The sequence below is a fragment of the Podarcis erhardii genome (genome assembly GCF_964252035.2).
Source record: "Podarcis erhardii genome assembly, chromosome: 7".
Classification (NCBI taxonomy): Eukaryota; Metazoa; Chordata; class Lepidosauria; order Squamata; family Lacertidae; genus Podarcis; species Podarcis erhardii.
Genome location: NC_138511.1, coordinates 32,759,067 through 32,778,132, shown reverse-complemented (window position 1 = coordinate 32,778,132; position 19,066 = coordinate 32,759,067). Strand labels below are relative to the sequence as shown.

General features: G+C 40.6%; 1 protein-coding gene across 1 annotated transcript in view; it reads right to left on the bottom strand.

The window, feature by feature from the left end:
- LOC309346491 (protein C19orf12 homolog) overlaps positions 1 to 5,390 on the bottom strand; it is a 315,967-nt gene extending 310,577 nt beyond the window's left edge. The window contains exon 1 of the mRNA XM_081870326.1: positions 5,372 to 5,390. The gene's annotated coding sequence lies outside the window, so the exon portion shown is untranslated. The remainder of the gene's footprint in view (positions 1 to 5,371) is intronic.
- Between the last annotated feature and the right edge of the window lie 13,676 nt (positions 5,391 to 19,066).

The window sequence follows — 19,066 nt, the reverse complement described above, 5'->3', positions numbered from 1 at the left end:
CAATAAACCTAACAGAGCACAACTTGCTTTTTGACTGGTGGAAAATCGGTTATGAACCGCCAGGGAATGACCAATTTTTCAAACGCAGCAATTCAGTCACACTATAGCCACTAACACTTTTTCCCCCCGTTCACTATTGCTGTTATAATCTTTTGAGGATATTTTATCACAGCAATAACCTCCTCAAAATCAGTCTTTACTGCAGTTAATGACTGGACAGCTGGAGCATTAACAGGCCTTGGCTCTGCCGCTAGCCATTAACTAACAAACCAGTTGTTATCTACAGGTAACAACCAATTTCTTGAGGAATTTTCTTGATAAAGTGCCTCACCGGATGAAAGTTTCTTCCCTTCCCTCTTTTACTTCAGCTGAGTTTAGCGGATGCAAGAAAATATGAACAGCACTCACAAAGAAACAGCTGTAGGAGCAGAGGAGTAAAAGGGGATAAATTAAGAATGAAATCCATAAAATAGATTTTGATTGTTTGCTCCTGCCAATTTTTTTTTGGTAACATTAATAAAAGATTGCTTTGCTCTTGTCTTGATTATTATTCAGTTGCAGTGGAATGTACCCACTCCTAGAATAGATGCAGGCCTTTTATGCACTGCTTTCTAACCCCTGGGGTAGCAGAAGGTCTGTGCACTATTATAATTGTGATGCCCCGCCTGCAATTAAACATATCTCTCCCATTTTGGTCTCTGCAGCCGCAGCAGGTGCTGTAATTCTCCAGCGGTTTGACTTTACCCCTGAAGGCACACTCTTCCATTGTCTCCTGAGACTGATGGTTGCTAACAATGTATGAACATACTAGTCTGAAATGTTTGGATCTGCCTTGACCCAGTGCATCCTTCTGTACCCTTCACAAGGAGAAATACATACTTGAGATAATTTAGTAGGTAGGTAACGAAGGGCTATAACAGGTGTGGGGAACATGTGGCCCTCGGGATGTTCCTGAACTACAGTTCCCACCAGCCTCAGCAAATGGAGAACAATGGCCGGGTGATGGGAGTTATAGTTCAGCAAAATCCAGCAGTTCCTCACCTCTGGGCTGTAATACAGACCTGATAAACTTGTAATGTGTGAAGCGGCTTTCAAAGATCCTTGCATGGGGTTTGAACATAATTGGGGGCAGTGCATGTAACACATGTATATGATGGTGCATGAAGTCTTATACACTCTAACAAGTCCTGAAGGAAGTATGTCTATCCCAATTCTGAAAGCACATTTTCTACATTTCAGAAATTATGCTATGGCTCAGTTTGTGTGTGGAGTGTGTGTGTATGTGTGTTCTACCATGCCCTCAAACATCCCCCCACATTTTCCACTATTTATGTTTTGACATATCATACAGCCTAACAACGAGTCCTACAAATCTTGCTATTTTGTAACATTTTGGTTGGTCCTAGTAATAAAGTTATTAGCCTGTCAATGTTTGGATTTTTTTTTTTAAAGTCCTAATAGACTGATGCTGCTGCAAATATTTTGTAAATAGATCTATTAAATTTTAAGCTAATGGTGACATGACCTACCTTCTGAAAACATTAGACTGGAATCACATGATGCATCTGGCAGCATCATCATTTCCTCATCATCACTAGCCACTGATACTGTATATTGAAATCATATTCATGTACTTCCTTAGGTAGAGCACTGCCTGAGTCAGACTGCAGAAAGGCCATGTCTGTTCTGAAAAGGTGGTGGACTGATTGATGTCCTTCAGCTTCTTCAGTTCCCTTTGCTTAATCTCCTTACATTTCTGCCTGCCTGATTTGTATTTATAGCCAAACATGGCAGTATGGTGCAAGTGCGTGTACTAGACCTTTGCATACATATATCCGCTGGTCTGTAAATCCTACCAGGAGCACTCGCTCCCACTATCCCTTGCATCTATGTCTCTGGTTCCACTGGAGCTTTCTCCCTCCCATCAGTTACCCCTCCCTCCTGGCTATGCAAAACACACAAGAAATACACACAACCCCATTAGTTCTTGAGAGAGCATATCACACGGGGAAGCACAAATCTCTGTCTCTTTAACTGCAAGTCCTAGTTCAATTGTATAAGCATACTGTTTCTGTTCTACCTGGAGCAGGCAACTCACTGCTCAGAATGTTGTTTCTTCTGCCCTCATACTGCATCTGATTGACTTCAGGCTCATCCACACTTTTGCTTGGTCTGTATTTACACTGCATTGTTTGTTTTTGTAACGGGGACCTATTCATATAACACTGCACACACAAGTTCCTTTCCCAAGATTCTCTCATAGTGTCCTTCTAAAAAGAAGAAAGGTCCAGTACATCTAAAATCTGTTGGGAGTCAGGACCACGAACTTATGAACTTAGGGGTAAAAAACAACAACACAGAAGTGATGCCCAGAAGGCTACAATAAAGAGTCTGAGCAAGAACAGGTCAATTTCTAAATTACTTCCCCCTGCAATCAGGTTAATTGGAGAAGCTGGCTACAGATTTTCCTCTTGTATGTAAAATCATTTAATATTGTGCAAATTAAGGGACAAAGCAGACCATCCATTTGAATTTAGCAAACTCTTACAAAAATGAACCTTCATGCAGATACATAAAACCCCTGGCTAATGTTCTGCTGAAGCTTTTATTTATTGATTGATTTGAAAATACACCACCGCCTGTATTTGTGGTATGTCCTAAATCCTAAGATATTTTTTTTTTTTGTGATCCTTCCAATTCTAAACAACTGAAGTAATTTAATGAATCTATTTAAATCATTCCTAATTTCATGTCTAGGCCTTAAATCTCTTCCAGATTACTAACAAAATCTATTCTAAACATTGATGGACTGTGTAGAATTTTTTCCCTATAAAGCTTATTTCCCCCCAATTCAAGCTCTTTTTTTTTTTTTTTTTTTGAGTACTCAGATTTACATTGGCATGTTCTCTGCATATCAGTTTGGAATTATTACAGAATTAGTGTTAAAAAGGGTGGCCGAGGACATGCAAACCATCTCATACATTGTTAAAAGATTGATTTTTAATGGCTTTTTATTGATTCTCTGCTTTTTAAGCTTGATTCTCTTAGGTTGTGTCACACGTATACTTCACAGATTTGTAATGCATTAGCTTTTGAAGGCATTCCGCTTTTCCTCTAGCTTATGATGTTCTCCCTCTCCCCCCCTCCCCCGCCTCATTTTTCTGGTCTGTTTATCAGATCTGTAAGCAGATATGCCCCATTCATTGTTGCCGTTGTTTTTAAAAGGTCATTGGGAAATTGACAGTGTTCAGCTCCTATTTGTGTCGCTATGAATGCACAAGTGCTTTTCTCTTAAAGATCTTTCCATCAGCAGATGTTAGCTTGTTTAATCACTAACAGAAAGCTTAGGCAGGAGACCTGGGGCCAAAAGGGGTCCTTCCCCCCCTCAACTCATAACCTTGTTCAAATTCAAAACATCACCAAAATTTTTGCTTATCGGTGGCCCCCATCCCAAATGGGCTTTCATAATTAATGTTTAATATGGGATTGTTTTTGTTTTACAGCTCTCTAGGCGTTTGGAATTTCTTCTGTGAAATAAAAATCTCTGGGTTATATCCAGTGGAAATTAGAGTAGACCCACCATGTCTTTTCATTGGGCATAAGGAGGAAAAGAGAAGGGAAAGGGGAGTGGCAAAAACAAAGATTGCTGCTAAACCTTTCCCTTTAAAACAAAATTTATCCCATTATAATTGGACATAATTGGCCACAGTGTGTCCATTAGGGGAGACTGCTTGCTTGCCGACTCCTACAATGGAGTTTGGGCCTTGGTTTATTCTGGTTCTAAAATTTTCTGAGGTACTCTTTAGTTTGATCCCAGATACATTATTGCTAAAGATATAAATTTTCTGGACTTCCTTGGGGGGAGGGGAGGCAGAAATTTCTTTCTTTCGTCCGTTCTGGATATGGGGTGTGTGTGAAATATATGCATTTTTTAAAATAAAAAAACCAAATAAATGCATATGTTCTATGCATTTTAATGTTACTTAGAATAGAAAATTATACTGTCTGGCTTATTTATGGAAATATAACCAATTGCAGTCCACTTTCTTCTGTTGGGCTTGGTGATTGCTCAGTTCTCACCCAAAGTTTAATATTTTCCCTCTGAGACATTGACACCCACAACAGCTCTATTTATATAAAATATTTTTATACCATCTTTCATTTGAAATCACTGAGTGGTTGCACTAAAAAGAAGAAGTTGTCATCAGAATTATCATCCTCTATTGCTGTAGATTAGGGCTGGGAAACCTGTGGCCCTACAGTTCAACACTGAGACTGAAAACTTCTAATTTTTCTTTTTAAAAACATATATCTAGTTACAAAACATCACTTTTTGAATGATGGGACAATATGGGAGAGAGGGTTATCTCAATAAGTGGTTTTTTAAAAACTGAACCAGGGGTTCATGTTACAGATAATATAGCCACTGCATCATAATTACATCTAAAAAAAACCCCATTGCTGCATGTCTCAGGGGGATTAATTGGTATGGAACTATATTATTTTGAGACCTCCTTTCCTTGCCCTCCTTCTTTGCAAAACAAAAGTGTAGAGGAAAGAACTCACCCCTCCTGCATCTTCTGAGATTTGGGATCAGATGTTATATTTCTTTAAAAACATTAATTAATTGCATGAAACAGTTAAAACCCCATATTTTAAAAGCACATTATAGAGTCAGGAGAAAGAGAAAAATACTATGTGCAGAACAACAAAGTAATCACACAGCCTTGGAGGCTGCATGTCTTAACAAATTTTGCTGCTCAGAAGCAAAAATATTGGCTGTTGATTCTGCCCTTCTGAAGAAATCCCCATTAAAAAAAGTAAATAATTTTTTCGCCAGGAACTAGCATATGAAAAGCTTTACTGTTCCCAAACTTTGTCCTTTATTGTCAGGTTGTGTGTCTGTACTCCGAAGTAAGCCTGGGCCTGATTAACAGATCCTAAAGTGTACCATCATCTGGAACCATACATGTCTCAGAACCATATATCATATCTTTTTTCTTGTAAACATCTGATTTGCAGCAGGTCCACACACACACACACAAACATAGACATGCCTTTCCCAATAATTGCCTACCCTTGAAATTGGGCTGCCATTATACACCTGCCTTCTCCTTCATGCCCCATTACGATAAATATGGTCAAGCTGCAAATACCTGCATCTTCCCTTTAGAATCATAGAATCATAGAATCATAGAATCATAGAGTTGGAAGAGACCACAAGGGCCATCGAGTCCAACCCCCTGCCAAGCAGGAAACACCATCAGAGCACTCCTGACATATGGTTGTCAAGCCTCTGCTTAAAGACCTCCAAAGAAGGAGACTCCACCACACTCCTTGGCAGCAAATTCCACTGTCGAACAACTCTCACTGTCAGGAAGTTCCTCCTAATGTTTAGGTGGAATCTTCTTTCTTGTAGCTTGGAACCATTGCTCCGTGTCCGCTTCTCTGGAGCAGCAGAAAACAACCTTTCTCCCTCCTCTATGTGACATCCTTTTATATATTTGAACATGGCTATCATATCACCCCTTAACCTCCTCTTCTCCAGGCTAAGCATGCCCAGCTCCCTTAGCCGTTCCTCATAAGGCATCGTTTCCAGGCCTTTGACCATTTTGGTTGCCCTCCTCTGGACACGTTCCAGTTTGTCAGTGTCCTTCTTGAACTGTGGTGCCCAGAACTGGACACAGTACTCCAGGTGAGGTCTGACCAGAGCAGAATACAGTGGCACTATTACTTCCCTTGATCTAGATGCTATACTCTTATTGATGCAGCCCAGTATTGCATTGGCTTTTTTAGCTGCCGCGTCACACTGTTGGCTCATGTCAAGTTTGTGGTCAACCAAGACTCCTAGATCCTTTTCACATGTACTGCTCTCAAGCCAGGTGTCACCCATCTTGTATTTGTGCCTCTCATTTTTTTTGCCCAAGTGCAATACTTTACATTTCTCCCTATTAAAATTCATCTTGTTTGTTTTGGCCCAGTTCTCTAATCTGTCAAGGTCGTTTTGAAGTGTGATCCTGTCCTCTGGGGTGTTTCTGGAGCATCAGACAGCATAGAAACACAGAAAACAAAGGAACACAGCGAGCTGCCTTATACCGAGTCAGGCCACTGGGCCATCTAGCTCAGTGTTATCTACACTAACTGGCAGTGACCCCCCAGGATTTCAGGCAGGGGACATTCCTGGCCCCACCTACAGTGTCTTGCCTACTCAGGCTACAAATCCTATATCCACTTACTCAGAAGTAATCCCAATTTAACTCAGCAGGGCTTCTAAGTAGAGAGGTAATAACATGCTGTTTGTGTATTTCATGAATGTGGATTGGAACCCAATTGTTTCAAGTTTTTATCTGTACATGCAGGTCCCGCTATACAAACACTCATTATATGAAAAAATTACTTGTCCAAACACAAGGAATTAGTACAGAAACTTTGCTGTACAGTGGTACCTCGGGTTAAGAACTTAATTCATTCTGGAGGTCCATTCTTAACCTGAAACTGTTCTTAACCTGAGGTACCACTTTAGCTAATGGGGTCTCCCACTGCTGCTGCACCGCCACTGCTCAATTTCTGTTCTCATCCTGAAGCAAAGTTCTTAACCTAAGGTACTATTTCTGGGCTAGTGGAGTCTGTAACCTGAAGCCTTTGTAACCTGAGGTACCACTGTACACACTGCAGATTCAAATATCTGAACAGCTAGACCTGTGTGTAGTGCTGTAAACAGATAATTGCCTCCAAACAAGCTTTAATTTTGGTGTTTTGCTGGTCAGTGGCAGCCGTTTCGTCAGAAACCATGTTAGGTGGGCAAAGACAGATTGGACAAATAAGAACGTGGTGTTTTCCCCCCCCTTCCTTGTTTTCCTTTTATAAGGATTCAGAGGGGTTTCCTGGGTTTTTTCATTTGTTGGTCAAAATTTTGTGCTTGGGAACACATTAGACATTTTTCTGATAGGAATCAATGGAAATCAGTGACTCATTATGCAAACACTTGCCTAACAAACAATTTCCTGAGAATGCATTGTGTTCAGAAAGCACGACATTTTAACACCTTTCAGCCTGGTCACTTGACCTAGCAACCTGGTGGAATGTAAGTGGCAAAAATGCAGTTATCCAAAAGAATAAGAATTAAGCTTAGCAATTAGATGCTGTTTGTGGCACTGTGGTCTAAACCACTGAGCCTCTTGGGCTTGCTGATTGGAAGGTCAGTGGTACTAATCCACATGATGGGGGTGAGCTCCTGCCAATCTAGCAGTTTGAAAGCACACCAGTGCAAGTAGATAAACAGGGACCGCTGTGGTGGGAAGGTAAGTGGCATTGCCGTGTACTCTGGCTTCCATTATGGTGTTCTGTTGCACCAAAAGCAGTTTAGTCATGCTGGCCACATAACCAGGAAAACTGTCTGTGGACAAATGCTGGCTCCCTTGGCCTGAAAGTGAGATGAGCGCCGCACCCCATAGTCACCTTTGACTAGACTTAACTGTCCAGGAGTCCTTTATCTTTACTTTTTTAAAACAACAACAACAACAACCCTATATGCATTTAGGCTGCTGTTCAGAGTGCTCTCTAAAACATGCTTTTTTGCCCAAGCTTTTTTTGGGGTATTGAGACAGTGCTGGCAACCCAGCCAGATGGGCGGGATCTAAATATTATTATTATTAGTAGTAGTAGTAGTAGTAGTAGTAGTAGTAGTAGTAGTAGTAAGCTACTGTAGATGTTGTGTTGCACTGCTATTTTAATGTTAGTTATAATTCTTTTATAGTTTAACTTTAAACCACCTTGAATAGAAGGTGGCATGTAAGTGCTTTAAAATAACCAAACATATAAACCTTCCTTTAATCCTGACTGAGCAACCCTGTAAGATAGGTCATTATCATCACATTGCAGATAGGGGGCCATGGCTGAGAGCGAGAGTGGCTTGGCTAAGGAGCCTAGTAAGTTCATGCCAAGATTTGAAGTGGGAGACTTTCGCTGCTCTGTCTTAATCACTACATTAAAAGAAATGCTTGCTTTTCAATTTAAGGTTCTAGTTAGGAGCATATGCACAAGGATTTTCATCACAAAGAAGAAAAGACCATTTGCGTGAGGATGTTTTTCTTCATTTTCTTTCTATGACATTTGAGAGTGCTTCCACCACCAACAACCTCCCTTTCTTTTTTTGCCAGTGTGATAATATCATCATTATCACAGACTCATGTTTCTAATTTCTTCTTCAGGCTCCTGCATTGTTAATGTTAACTTCTACTGAACCCAACTTTGTTTTCGATCATGGAGGGTAACATTTATCTAGCTTTAGGCTGCTGCTATATAGATCCTTTAGGAGGCATGGGTTTCCAGGTTGCAATAAAGAGCAGTAACTCATTGCAAAAAGCAGTGAAGTCTTCTTTGGAAATAGTCTCACAATCTATTTTGATACTGAAATGTAGCTCTGCAGATATAGAATGAAACAATCTAGCAAAGTTGCAGTTGCTAATAATCTACCAGGACCGTACTGATGTTTTGTTTCCACTTAAACGCAGTGTTAAAACAAATTCAGGACAACCTTGGCATAAAGTGGAAGCTAGGCTCTTCTAAACTCTCATTAATTTGTACTTGTCAGCTGTTGGACCCATTATACAGCAAGAGTAGTAGAAAATCGAGGCCATGGTGTGTTGATATTAAGGTAAAGGTAAAGGGACCCCTGACCATTAGGTCCAGTCGTGGCCGACACTGGGGTTCCGGCGCTCATCTCGCTTTATTGTCCGAGGGAGACAGCATACAGCTTCTGGGTCATGTGGCCAGCATGACTAAGCCACTTCTGGTGAACCAGAGCAGCACACGGAAACGCCGTTTACCTTCCCGCCGGAGTGGTACCTACTTATCTACTTGCACTTTGACGTGTTTTCAAACTGCTAGGTTGGCAGGAGCAGGGACCGAGCAACGGGTGCTCACCCCATCGTGGGGATTCGAACCGCTAACCTTCTGATCAGCAAGTCCTAGGCTCTGTGGTTTAACCCACAGCGCCACCCACGTCCCCGTGTTGATATTGCACGTAGTAAACTATGGAATTTGCTCCCACAGGATGTAGTGATGGCCACTGACCTGGATGGCTGCAATCTTCTTTTAAAGCCATGGAGAGGGCTATCCATGATGGCTTTGTTCTGCCTTCATGGTGAGAAGCAGCAATGCTTTCGAATTCCAATTGCTGGAAATCACAGGAATGGATAGTGCTCATGTGCTCAGGTCCTGTTTGCAGGTTTCCCACAGGCATCTGGTTAACTACTGTGAGAAGAGGATGCTGGACTAGATGGGCCATTGTTCTGATCCAGCAGACTCTTCTTATGTTCTTAATATTCCACAAGGTCTCCATTTTTGGCAGATCACCACAATCAGAGATAGTTAGCTAGCTGGTTTCCAACAAATTGTTAGCTTTTTGGCAGCTTGATTAGCGATGGTGGGAAATAATTCATTTCCTTGTATGAATGGCAACATTTCCACCAAGGAGGATGAAGTATTCAAACTCTGATTAGCCGGTGCACTTACGCAGTGATGAACAAGCAAGGCACAAAACAAACCCTCCTATCTCATCAAACATTCCACAGATATTTGCAAAGAAAAGCAAAAGGGGGAATGTGATCATAAGGTTATGCTGCAGCCAAGTGAAAGTTTTGACACTCCAGTGTACACTCCTGATACATGAAATCTCATGCACTGCTGTCCTGCTATGAAAAACAGCGCACATATGTTCCTGCATGTGGGATCATAGACTTGTTTAAATTGTTGATGAGCTGTCAATCATTCTTTTCCAGCAAATAACATGAACAGAAAATAACATCAAAATTTAGATTTTGTTTCTTAAAGCAGGGATCTCTATTTCCTTTATGGAGCACTGCATACGCAGAATATGACGATATATAAATCATGATTTATATATTCAGGATTGTTAGGACAGAAGCAACGACCATTTGTAATAGCTGCTGATTGATATCAATGGTTAGAAATGACTGCAAAATTCTGCCATTGTCAGATATTGGGGCATTTGAAGAAGGGGTGTCTTCACCCTAGTTCCAATATAGATGGTTAGAAATTTCTGTTAGCTTCTACAGCCTAGGCACATTCGATCTTGCTCACACAATCTATAAAGCTGGAAGTCCTTTGCTGCTGTCACTACTCCCATTTTAATGTCAGGTGAGTTATAGAACAACCAGCGATGCTCCTACAGATGATCTCCATGATTGAGCGGGAATATAAGGGCTCATGCAGTCCCTAGGGTAGCTTGGAACTAAGTTGTTCAGGGCTTTGTAAATTAATAATAGAACCTGGCACCTGGCTGGGAAGTAGATGGGCAGCCAATGCAGATGTTTTAACAATGGTTTCCCATGTTGGTACCTGTCTGCCCCATCATCAGTATAGCCTCCACATTCTGCACCAGCTGGAATCAGGCCCAAAGGCAGCACCACATACATCTATGCTGTTTTCTGATAACACATTTTGAATGGTAGACTTTTCTCTCTCTCTAAGTAATAGAAATTGACAGAGAATTAGAGGTTCTCTCAGTACATTCTAAACATATTATGTGAAAGTAAGCCCCACTGATTATGGTAGGGCTTGCTTTTAAGTAATGTGTCCCAGTATTGAAACATTTAAATATAGGTTGAGGATCACAGGGCCTGTCATCCAAAAATGATGTTGAAATTTCATTTTTCTTAAAAGTTTAAATAGTTTTAAATACCATGGTTCTTGAATCAGAAAATATCTATCTATCAGCCAGTCTCCTTTATTGGCATAGAATCAGAGAATAATGTCTGTCATATATAAAACTTACCCACTTAAAAGTGAAAGCTTGAATTTATTTGGGTTGAAATTATCATATTGTTGTATCAGACTGTCTACTTAATAATGAAATTCTCTGTATACATTAATAGCATTATCATTTTTTTCTTTTTCTTTTTTATAAAGCTAAGGGGAAATATTTGCAGTCTGAAACTAAATGTGTCCATTTGGAAGTAAGTCTTGGTGATTTTGAGGCTAGGTTCAGCTTGAGTTTCCAGATTTCGGTTAGCAAAACTTCTGTAAAGCATACTTTTACCAGCAATTTTAAAAAGAAAGAAAATATTTGCAAACATGCTTTAACCATGATACCTACTCAAATTAATCATGGAGCCTATTATAAGCTACTTTCCTTTGTATTATAAAAGGCTGTAGAATTGTTGCAATATGCTTGTACACTGTGCTTACTTCCTACCTCCGATGCTCCGTATTTTGTTTATCTTGTGACATGATGTGCAACTGAAACCTGTTTAACTAAAGAACAGTCTTGGGTGCTGCAATTAAAGAAGGACATGAGAGTAGATTTTGGTTGAATGTTGCAAGAAACATTTTGGTGGCAAGAGCAATGGAATCAAATCCTAGGTCACAAAGGGCTCTTCTTTGCTGGAGGCCTTCAAGCAGAAGTCATCTGTTGAAGATGCTCTAGCTCTGAGTGTCCTACACTGAGAAGTGGGTGGGTCTGCAAGGCCATATGTTACTGGGCCACATTTAAGGTTCTTGCATCAATTTGCAATGCCTTTAACAACTTGGGTCCAGGATATCTTTGACTAGAGGACCCTTGCAGTCCTTCTACAATTCTCTCTTTAGAACTGCCTGATCCTTTACATTCCTACCTGATCACAGATCTTTGGGGAGGTCTCCACTGTTGGTCTCCTATGGCTCAGTTACATGTCTCACAGCTACTAGCAACATTCCGGGCCCAAGACTGTAAAACTCCCTTCAAACTGAGATTAGACAAGCACCTTCCTTGCTGAACTTCAAGTGCATGACAAAGATTTTCTTACTGTAGTAGGCATTTTAAGGTGGTGTCCCCTTTTATAGTGACTTTTTATTATTTCATTCTCTGTATGTTTTTTTTAAATGCACACTGCTTAGAAATTCTAATGATTTAAGTAGGATATAGACGCTTCCCCCAAAGAATCATGGGGACCATAGTTTACCCCTTACGAGCTACAGTTCCTAGCACCTTTAACAATCTGCAGTTCATTGGATTCTTTTGGGGGAACTCAAGTTTTTTAAATGTATGGTGTGCACACAGCCAAGAAGACCTCTATATTTACAGGTTAGCAATGTGTACATTTATTAAAATTTAACTAAGTTATTGATGGTTAATCAAATAAAATTTATTTAATCATTTGGCAGCCCTAGTTCCACCCACTCCAGTGCCTTATGCATTGCACTCTAAAATCAAGTTATTTGCTGTCAGCTCACATATATGCAGTATAAGAGGTATATTCTATAAGTAGCAACTACTATCTATGGCTTCAAGTATCTCTGTTCTGTATGATAAAAGCCTCTAACTATTGTGTGGACATGGGAGAAATTGAGTGCTTTTTAACAAGTGTGCTTGTAACATACATCCTTAATGCAGGCCCTTCTTTTTTACTTGACTAAGCTGAGGCCAGATTCCATAGAATTGAGGCTAACTTTGTATTTCCCCTGTACTGGGTTCAAGGCGCATTTGAAACTCACAGGAGCTTCAAAATGAGTTTGTAATGTTGCATGAGGGAAGCTGCTGTTTCAAGAGGAGGAAATGGATAAAAAAAAGAGATAATCCACCAAGTTTGCACACACAACCCAGCCTAAATGAATTGTCTGGTACATGCTGCAAAACAACAATTGGGCATTTGTTTCATAAAATTCATATGCTGCTTGCTTGCTTTTTAAGGGGGAAAAAATCCCCAAAGCAGTTTACAAAAAAAGATTAAAAAATAAAAGTATCAGTAAGAAAGTATTAACAATAATGTAAGACTTTCAAAAAAATAAAATAACAATATTCTAAAAACAGATTAAAATTCTAATCATCTTTCTAAGCATCTGGGGAAGGCTTGTCTGAACAAAAATGTTTTTAGCAGGCACCAAAAAGATTATAGTGAATGTGCTTGCCTGATATCAAGAGGCAGGGAGTTCCAAAGTGCAGGTACTGCCACACTAAACCATCGTGTTCTTACAGATATGGAACAGGTATTATGTTGTGTCTATAACAATGCCAGTTATGGGGTATATGGAGTCAGGTGATCGTAGGTAAACTAGTCCCAAGTTGTTAAGGACTTTATATACTAACTGTAACACCTTGAACTTGACCCAGTAGCAAATTGGCCACCAGTGCAAATCTCTAAACATAGTTGTTATATGCTGACAGGGCCTCATTCCTATCAGCAACCATCATTTGCTTTGTTAATCTGTCACTGGAACTCTTGACAGTACAGCACAAATGTTTCCTTCCTGGTTTCATGCCGCAACTGTTTTCTTTGCAACACTGACCTAGAGTGATAACATACTGTTGTTGTTTGTTGTCCTGCCCTGATGCTCTAATTTCTATGTTCCTGTAGGCTGCCTGTGAGATCTCAAAACTCCCCCGATTCTAGAACATCAAGGGTAACAGTTTGCTGTCATGCAATGGTTTATGGAAGGCATAGTCTAAACACATCATCTGCGCATAAGAATTGCTTTTCTAGGGATAATCTCATGAGTACAAGACTTTCCTTTGATAAGTTACTTAGACAGTACATTCTGATACAGGTTATCAATGTGTTTCTGCTTACTGGATGTCTACGGCACAAATTGCCACATTGGAATTGGTTCTAAAAGTTCAAGTTCCTTGGAGTCCACAATGAATTTTACTTCAGTAACAAACACTCTTATATGCTTCTGCTACTCATAGAGTTTGACGCTTTTCTCTCTTCTAATTCATGTTGAAATGTATCATTCTTCAGTTGGACACATTCCTCTCTGCCTCAGCTGCCTGGAGTACCTAAAACACATATTTTATTCTTACTTTGGGCAATTTTTCAATTTAGCTCAGGTGAGCTGAGAACTGGTTTAGGTTAAAATAGAAGCAGTTTCCTGCTGTAGCCAACTAAGCCCTACTCAGTGTAGACCCACTGAAATGAATGAACCTAAGGCATGCCTGTGAATTTCAATGGGTCAATTTGGAGTAGGACATCACCTTTAATCTACAGTCTCTGAGAGCCTGCATAAATTTAATCTGGTTCAGTTTAATTCTCATATTAACTCTGCACAGAGAAGCCAGGCAAAGTGACAGAGAGAAGGTGGAACTACTCAACACCTACTTTGCATTTGTCTTCTCCCAAAAGAAAAACAGTGTCCAACTTCGTGATAATAGCATAGATGATGCAGAGAAGCAGCTGCACCCCAAGTTAAGAAAAGAGGTGGTAAGGGAACATCTAGGTACTTTAAATGAATTTAGATCTCCAGGGCCTGATGAACTGCCTCCAAGGGTACTAAAGTAACATATAGATGTAATCTCACAGCCCCTGTCCCTGTGGACTGGAAACAGGCAAATGTTGTCCCCATCTTGAAAGTTTGGGTGGCCATCTGTCAGGGATCTTTTTAGCTGTGATTCTTCATTGCATTGATTCTATATCTTGAAAATACTTATTCCACCCTTTATACTTTACCCGATTAAAGAGTTATTAATTGAATACCATTGCTAAGGGGTGAGCAGTAAGAGCTTTCCCCCTGCAAGTGTCTCCCTTCCTTGAGAACACCTGCTTTTCTGTTCTCTACAAACTTCTACTTTAGAGAACTGAAAGGAACACAAGACAAATGGCAAGCTTGGGGGACACATCTAGAGGCTCACAGAAAGATTTTCTGTATAAGACTATGCATTTCACCTGTCGACTAAAAAAGATTGCAGTTTGTGTGCATGTTTGATGGCACCAGAGTAAGGATGCTTCCAGGTGGGTGCTTATTTGTGGCGCTGTGGTCTAAACCACTGAACCTCTTGGGCTTGCTGATTGGAAGGTCAGTGATTTGAATCCCTGCAACAGAGTGAGCTCCTGTTGCTCTGTCCCAGCTCCTACCAACCTAGCAGTTCTAAAGCACGCCAGTGCAAGTAGATAAATAGGTACCGCTGTGGCAGGAAGGTAACGGTGTTTCCGTGTGCTCTGGCACTCGTCATGGTCCTCTGTGCACCAATAGCTGTTTAGTCCTGCTGGCCACATGACCCGGAAAACTGTCTGTGGACTAACGCCGGCTCCCTTGGTCTGAAAGTGAGATGAGCGCCGCAACCCCATAGTCGCCTTTGACTGGACTTAACCGTCCAGGGGTCCTTTACCTTTATCTTTACCTTACCTATTTGTGTGATCAATGCTTCTTGTAAGTTCTTTGCAAGGGCCACATGATGTCAAAATGCCAGGTTATATTTTTTCCTCATTTAATCCAGATTAACCTTTCTGTAGAAAATCTAATACTTTTTAAAAAAATAAATGTTGCCAGTCACACATTGTAATGCCCGGAGAGAGAGAGAAGTTGTGGAAGCAGCAGGTATACACACCAGTGTCTCCCCTCAAAGGCTGACTTCTGGACAGTGATGGTTCCCTTTGCAATTCCAAACCAGAACTGTGACAGTTATTCCAGACCAGGGCAATCACTAGAGGAGGAGCCTTGTGTTCCTGCTTGAGTGGTATAGCATGACCTGGCCCACCTGTAGACATGTGGTCCTTCAAGTCCCATCTTTTTGTTTCTTCTAATAGGGAAATCCCTAAACCAGGAAAATCCTGCATAGTTTCAGAGCAGGTGTTTGCTTTTAGGAGTTTTAAACTTTTTTAAAAAGCTGTTTAAACTATTTTAATGAGGTAGTTTTCAACTGTTTTAATTGTATTAGTATTGATATGCCTGCCACATAATATCTGTATGTCCTTTGAATATACAGGGTATAAAGCAATAATAATAATAATAATAATAATAATAATAATAATAATAATAATGGATTTGAATAAATACTGATTTTGTAGAGTTTTCTATCTAGTATTTTACTCTTCGGAGTTAATGAGCTGCCAAACGTTTGGCATATCACCCCCTCCCTTCTCCAGATACTATTGATCTTTGTAACCCTTTGAAATAATACAAAAAGTGTGTGTGTGTGTGTGTGTGTGTGTGTGAGAGAGAGAGAGAGAGAGAGAGAGAGAGAGAGAGAGAGAGAGATATGAAATGGAAGTAGGATTTCTGAAAGTCACCAGCTAAGATGGTCAGGACATAGATTTTGTAAATGCTTATTTATTTAGTAAGCAACTTCAGGGTCTCACTTTCTGCACTACTATAGTCTTTCTTAATAGTGTGTCTTCTCAGGCTTCCTCATAGTGGACTTCACCAAGTCAGGAAAACAACCCTGTTAAAGCTTTTTCAAGTGTAAGATGGGTTAAGGTTATGTACACATTACCATTTGCTCTTGCTCCAGCATGCTCCTACTGCTGATATTTGAAGCCAAGAATGCACAGTGTTAGTCACAATTTATCTGTATCCTGTAGCTTATAGAGAAATACTCCTTTTTTGAGGTGTTTCCCCTCAAACCATCTTCCATCCAATTTGAAAATGAAAGCCGCAGTTCAGCTGAGGTGTGTACTGTTTGGACCACTGTTGCACATGCGCAGGTGGCAGCTTCATTGAATAAGAGTTCAGAGAGTGTGTTTGCAATTGCAGGGAGACAAAACAGATAATCGGCTTCAGGTGAAGAAACCCTCTCCACCCTTCTGGTGCAAGCAACGGTGTAAAACAACAACTTGAAACGTGGGTGGGGGTGGGATGGTGTTTCTGCTTTTTAAGCCACTAATGTGCACACCGCCTTAGACTGAAGAGGAGCATCAGTCACTCCTTGCCATGAACAAGGGACTTCACTGGCGTTGATGTACCCACAACTAATCTCTCCAGCAAATGGGTTTAGAAGAGAGAGAAAAATAAGTCACCCTGCTGACCTCTAACACAAGCAATCAACTCAACAGTTAGCCATATGAAACTGGGAAATGCATTGGAGATGCAGAGTGGCAGCTCATTAGGGAATAGCGTATCTTCCATGGCAACTGCCTGCATCACCCTATGGAGGCCCACCTCACACTGAGAAAACTATTCAGTCCTGGCCAGAGCTGAAAGCAGCATGGTAGGCTACATAAGACCACTTATCTAACTCAGAAACTGTCAGACTTACCGTAAGTCTTAGGGTTTTGGGGTTGTTGTTGTTGTGGTGTTTTGCTTCTTATAAAGTTGCTAATCACAATCCCAGAAACCAGCCAGGAGTAAGCCAGTGTGGAAGTTGTGTGTGTGTATGTTTTCTGAGGCCATGAATGAGATAATGAAGGGTTAAAAGGCAACAACCATTCCCCCATTATCTTGTTCAAAAAGTGCCTTTTTAAAAGTCCATATTGTGACTTCCTCTCGACCTGCTTTCCCATCCTCATCTCTTTGCCATGGCTGTCACTTATAAAGAATCACTTGACTTTACAATAACAAATTCAAAAGGCGAGAGAATATAATCTGTTGATCCACAAAGAATTGGAATAAAGAACACCCCCACTGCTCCAGTTATCATTCCCATAGCGGTAGTGATATTATTGATGTGATTGCTATGCTAATTTCTATTGCGGGGGTGGGGGTGGGGAAGTGTATTTTGGAATTTGTTCAAAGAGAATTTCCAGACACGTTAAATGGTGAAGTGCGGATTGAATTTCAAAACTTTGGAAGACGGGACATGAAAACTGGTCTCTTCTTCGCCACATTTCTAGGACCAGTCTTAAAGAAGTGCTCTTAAACTTCTTCAAAACAAAAGCAAAAACCAAAAAAGTCAGGAGGGGTGGGGAAAGAGAAACTTCCTTAAAAAAAATCCTTTTGGAAATCTCCTTTTTGGGGGCAGCTGATTAAAAAGTCATCCCATTTGTATGAAGGATGGGGGGGGGGTGGAGCCTCATATAATGTGAAAAACGAGTAAGCCTCCCTCTCAAATCGGATGGAAAGGAATAATGGGAACATTTAAGGAAGAGAGTAATTAAACACACCGCCCTTCCCACTCACATACTTTTATTATTCTTTCGGGGAATTGCCAGAAATCTAACCCCCACCTCCACTTGCATGGACTTCTGCGTTTATGTTAGAAGATTTCTGCTTGTGATGTTGTTTCTGCTTTCTTTCTTTCTCTCTTTCTCTCTTTTTTTTAACGGCATAAACTGATTTAAAATGTATGCCAGTCATCTTCAGGGAACTCATTTCAGTTGAGATGAAACTAGTGTTACCTGAATCAATGTTTTAAGTGTCCCTGTGGCTCGGCATTTTGAATAATCAATCTGTCTCCATCTCTTCTTAATCATGCGCATCACAGTCTTCTCTTTATTTGTCAGCTCGTTCGGATCTTGCCTTTCTCTCTCTCCCTCTTTCTCCCACCGCCCCCCTTCCTATTAACATGCCCCTAATGTCGTGAGCTAGCTTTTTCCTTTTAAAAGAAGCTGATGTATTTTGATACTTTTTTATTATGACTAAATCTCTTTTTTCCTCATAATTACCCCACAATCATTATATAATCCCATCACAAAGAGTCTATTGAGGCACCATGCTTTTGTCAACTATGGGACACAGAATCCATAATTGCATTATTCAGCTTTCTCTCCCCCCCACTCCATTTTGACCCCCCTTCTGCCCCGCTTCCCTCTCTTTTACTTCAGTAGCCACACATACCCCCTACTCCCCGTTTCTCACCTTCTGCTGGGCTACAGATTATTTCCTAGACCTTCCTCAGCAGATCAACCTTGCTAAAGTTGCTGGCTTTTCTTTTCCTTTAAAGTTATCTGCTTTATAATATAAGCATTGGAGCGCAGGAGGAGGAGGGGGGGAGTGGGAATCTCATATTTTAAATCTATATCTATATATACCCCCCCCCCACGATTATTCCAGACCCATAAGGCAAAAAGAACCTTCATGGCGTGTTTTTCCCCCTCCCTCTTTCTTTCTTTCGTTCCCTTTTTTTCCCCTGGAAGTTTAATTACCGTATGCTAATTTCCTTGCCTACTACGTGATTAATTAAAATCATATTTTCATAATCATTTGGCACTAGTATTGTCTTCGTACCATCATGATCTCCTCTCCCTCTCCCTCTCTTCTCTTCTCCCCCCCTCTCTTTCCCCTAAATAGTGTATGTAAATAAAGTCAGCCTTAATGGAAAGCATCAAAATGCAACGCTGAGGACCTTTCTCTGTTTGCATGCGTGCGATTGGCAACATAACTGCTTATTTACATTAAATACGCCACAAGGTTACAG